This window comes from Hypanus sabinus, unplaced genomic scaffold (assembly GCF_030144855.1).
Source record: "Hypanus sabinus isolate sHypSab1 unplaced genomic scaffold, sHypSab1.hap1 scaffold_411, whole genome shotgun sequence".
NCBI classification, from domain to species: Eukaryota; Metazoa; Chordata; class Chondrichthyes; order Myliobatiformes; family Dasyatidae; genus Hypanus; species Hypanus sabinus.
In genome coordinates, this window is record NW_026781292.1 from 274,457 (window position 1) to 279,734 (window position 5,278).

Consider the following 5,278-nt stretch of genomic DNA (forward strand, 5'->3'; position numbering starts at 1 on the left):
CCCAGTGCAATACTTAGCGCTTAGAACCTGGAAGCAAATGGCCACAAATCGATCAAAGGTGAAGGCGACGGTGAACCAAACAGAACAATCTGTGGCGGCCTGCATTAAGAAGACGTGGGTTTTACACACGCGGACGTAAAACAGGAAGGAGAACTCATCCGGAAAAGCCTTCGGAATTTTCATCAATATAACGTCCAGGAAAACGACCGCGAGGTCAGACGCCGACATGGCCATCAAATAGCGGGTGACTGTTTTAGAGAGTCCGCACTTTCCCCGTGACAGAATGACAATTGTCAGCACGTTCACTGTGAAACACAGAAGTACAGAAATTATACATCAGATTGAGAGCATCATTATAAAATTTGCTAAGGACAAAATCAAATACTTGCACGATTCAGAGGTAGCTGAATGATTCGCTGATTGGCGACGGGTTTTGTGTCAGTCAGGAATCAATATTCCATACGAATGCTAATTAGTGAATCTGATGTCACCAACTGAACAGAAGACGCTTTGAAATCCTGTATCCGAGTGAGGACAAAAATGAGCGAATATCATTTGCATCATTTCTCTCCCCAAATAAAATATACAATCTGAGAGAAGCAGCAAATATTAAATTCAACAATGAGCCCAATTCAGTCGAACAAATCGAGCTGACATTTGCCCCGGTCCAGTGCAGTATCACCGATCTCTGTACATCATTGGAAACAAAGAGCTGTAGTCAATAATGCAGTGGTTGTCCGTTCTGATCGAATACCCTGGCTGCATGCAATATGGAATTAAGTTCAATAAAACTCCTAACATTTCAGCTGGACGCGGTGCGGGGAAATGCCGTAGGCTTAAGATCCTGTATTGCTTTTGCTCCTGCGATGTCAAATCAGACATTTCACAAAAAGGCACTGATCTGATCAGTAAGTGACCATTCACCGGTCCCTTTGTGTTTCGGGAAGTGTTTCGGGTGCATCGAGAAGGTGAAAACAGAAGAGTACTGCGGTCTGATGTTTTAGTTGGGAGTAATGCTGAGAAACACCCTGATACAGTTGCTGTGGAAACTGTCGGACTCTCATTGAGCGCATCCGCGATTATACCACAGGTGGAGAATATTTGGAGATGGGTGGAAAGCATTGATACCCAATGAACACACGGGTGCACAGTGAGAGTGAGAAGGCTGCATGGACCCGAAACCGGCGGCATAAACAAAAGCAAGAGTATTTAGGTCACCCCGAAGTGTAAAATAAAATAATCAGGTGGAGGTACAGTGGATAGAGGAGAGCAATGTGACCAATAGTAAGTCAGGTGCAGTTAGATTCAACGTGGAGTGAACGCATTGTGAATGGCTGGGGTAGTCAATTTCAATTTCCTCAAAGCCACCGGGTCAAGGCAAGAAGCTGTCTTGACAACATCAGTGAACCAACAAGAACGAACTTTAATGGGGATGGATACAGATTACGTAGAAACTTCACACACTGAATAGACGGTTTTCAAGATTTTATTAATTCTAAAGCCATTGATTTTCCGACTCGCCCACTGTCCTCTTGTATTCAGTTGCAGAACCGCACCTAATATCCCAAACTCTCTAAAGCCCTACACCAACCACCTCGGGACGGATAGAGCTGTTATTTCTCTGTCATGTTATTTCTTTCGTTAAGGTCATTATTCTGCGTATACTAGTCTTTCTGATTTGTTCCACATTTACTCTTTATTTGGATAGAAAATGTTCGACTGTCTGTCAGAGGTGCAGATGCCATATACTGTGTGCTGGTTAACCCTAACATAGTTTGCAGCCTGCGTTTTGGACTAAACAACAATATTAAATGCAGAAGGTACTATTTTTTTTTTCTTCTTCAAGAATCACTATTTGGCCGCGCTGAATACATGGTGTGCCAGACCGGCCTTTAGCGAGAGAGTCAGACATGGTCCAAGTCTTCGTGAGGAGCAGAGTCTGAGGTGCAGCACAGATAATGATTAGAGATTCGGAAGGGGGAAAGAGTGCAGAGGAGACTTCTCTCCCTCTACTAAGCCAGGAATTGAACAGGGAATTATGGGTTCATCATGGCCGGTGACAGAGAGAATCAAAGGCTTTACCAGCCGAAGAACTTTGATTCTACAGAGGAGGCGCTGATCTGTGGTGTTTACTTAGAATGCTGAGTAATGGAGAGGACAGAGGCTTTCACTGTGCTCAGAGTCAAAAACAAACAGCAGAATGAAAACGTCCATTGCAGCTGCCGTGTGATATTTATGGAAGGCTGGTGCAGCGGGCAGGGACAGATTTTGGAATCGGCGCAAATTTAAGTTTACATTCCCGATAGGTAAACAGCAACACAAGGAAAGAGATCTTTGAAAATCCGCGGTGATTGGTGCAGTCTACACGATGCACTGGAACAACTCAACAAGGCTCATGGACAACTTCCTAACCTACGACTGCAACCATCTAGAAGTTCAGGAGCAGAAAAGCATAGCGATTCCGCTGCCTGGACATTTCCCTCTAAAATACGCCATTGTAACGCTGAAAGGAGTATCGCAATTCCATTCCAGTCTCTGAGTCAAGACCCTGGTACTGTCCTCCCAACAGCCATGTGGGATATCCAGTCCTCAAGTACTTTAGCTGTTCCACAAGACAACTAACACCTCCGTTCGCAAAGACAGGCAGGAATGGACAATACAATGCTGGGTCAGCTAGAGAAATTCACGGCTCTTGAGCAAGTAAAACAGAAATTGAATATCGGGTTTTGACAGCATCCCTAACTGTCGGAAAAGAGAATAAGTCGTCAGTCTGACACTGGCGTTTTCAACGTTTACCGAATATAAAGGTGGAGTTACGAATATATATCAAGCAAACAAAAAGGACCGTGTATATTTGTGGGTAACATGAGGAGCAGTGGACATGACGTTCGTCTTGTGTGCGATAATAAAACTATAGTATAGCTGCCTCTCGAAATAGTTTCAGCATCAGACATCGACTTACCAGAGATGGCAACAACAGCAAGAATTGGGTAGTAAATCGGAGCAATGTTCCAGAGCGCGATTTGGATCCGCTGTGATAATGTCAGTTCATCTGAATGAGTTTTGAAGTGAGCATCCCCATTGAAACGTTCTGATCCATTGGTGTAACTTTCCACTGAACTGATCCCAGATTCAGACCCAGTCCTGAACTGTCCCACTCCACTCTCCACAGCTTGTGCGTCGGAACTCCGATTCCCGGGTCTGTTGAACAATGTCATTACCGGAGGCGATGCTTGTACTGACAATCATTGGAGGCAAACCCTATTTGTAATAGAGAAGCACGCTCCAATGACTTAATCAGACCTCATGGGTGCTCCCTTAATTAAACCCAGTAGATGAACAGGTGCAGTTAACCCCTGCGTTGACAGTGAAATAAAGTGGCAAGGATAGAGTGGAGGGAACAATATGAAAGGATCGGGGTTTAAACTTATTTGTCATGAGCTTGCAGTAGAGAAACTATCACCGAACATTTTCTCCGGACGGCTGGCACATTAGATAGTTGTTTGTTTGTTTGTTTGTTTGTTTGTTTTTTTAAGTACACGGTCTGTTTTTCACTTGTATGAGCGATCGGTGATAAACTTTCTCAAGGACAGAATTAAAACCTCAACTTTCCAAACGTGGAACCGATAAAAAGACACAAGTTATAAAACAAGAAAGCTTGGAAACCACAAGGACTCCGTGAAATTTCGATATCGAAACACGATAGAGCGTATGGCGGATAGTGATGCTCCACCAGGAATATTTAATCACTGAGCGAGGGACAAGTAAACATTTCTTCTCAATTACTTTGCACCGTCAGAAGCTTCTGATTATATTTCTCTCCCCCCCCACCACCCCGAATCCGCATTATTTGCCATGACGAGAATATCTGCAGATGCTGGAAATCCAAGCAACACACTCAAAATCTGGCGGAACTCAGCAGGACAGGCAGCATCTTTGGAAAAGTGTGAATAGTGGATGGTTCAAGTTGAGGCCATTCATTAGTACTAGCAATAGAAAACTGAAGTCCTACAACCGCGGGCTCAAGAACAACTACTTCACTTTAGACCAGTAGTGTGAAGCTCCGCACGACATTCCTCCAGTTTCCGACAGTCGGCAGTGTAAATCGACGTTGATTAGATGAGCAAAAGTCGAGGTTACCAAGGCGATAACAGTTATGATTATCTAAGTCCGAAGAACAAAGATGAGCAAATAAAAGGCTCACATTTAACGGGGAGAGAATCCCTGTCGGCCACGGAATTAACCCCAGTGAACTGTACACCCGGATGTCTTCTGCTCCATATTCTTTTCGCGGACAATTATAAGATTCATCTCGAAAACTCGGCTCCCGGTCTCTGCAGCGCCTTTAAAGTCTCCTGGTAAAATGGAATATCTTTATTGTCATTGCATAGTACAATTTGTCACGCACCGATACAGCGGAAATGAATTTGCAACTCTCGTACTCAATGCTATAAAACAACAAATAAAATAAAGAAACAATAAATTAAAAAAAGTAATCAGCCAGTACAATCAATGTCCAGCAGTACAAAAACGCAACTCAGATGCATGATAGCCATAAAACCAGTATTAAGAGTAGCAATATAACTAATTTATGGAAGATGCTTGATCAATTGGTCCAGAGCAATTATAGGTCTGACGAAAAAGCTATTTTTCAGTTTGGAAGTGCGGGCATAGAAAATCTTATAACGTCCGCCAGAGAGAAGAAGTTCTAACAGATGGGTGTATTGTCCTTACAAATGCTTGTAGCTTTTCTTAGGCAGCTTAAGCTGTAGATGTCCTCCAGGGCTGGCAGCTGTGTCCCGATGATCTTGTGTGCGCTAGAGACGACCTCCTTAAGTGCTTTCCTATCAGCTGCTGTAGAACTGAGATACCACACAGAGATGCAGTACGTTAAGATACTCTCTATGGTGCAGCGGTAAAAGGTCTCAGCATCTGTTCAGGATAGACCAGCGTTCTTCAGCGTCCTGAGGAAAACACAAGGAAAACACATTGCCTCTGCCCACTTGATGAGGCCTTCCCCTCGTAGACGATGTAAGGTCTTCTGAGATGTGTTTTCCCAGAAACCGGAAACTGGTCCCTTCCTCCACTTTGTCTCCGTTAACGTAGACTGGAGCGTTCTTCTCATCCCGTGACTTTCCAAAGTGATAATTAGCTCCTTAGTCTTTGTGGTATTAAGAGACAGTTTGTTCTCTGAGCACCAGCTCACTAAGTTTTGTACTTCCGCTCTGATATGTCTCTGTTGGAGATCACTGTTGTGTCGACTTCGAATTTTCCGATG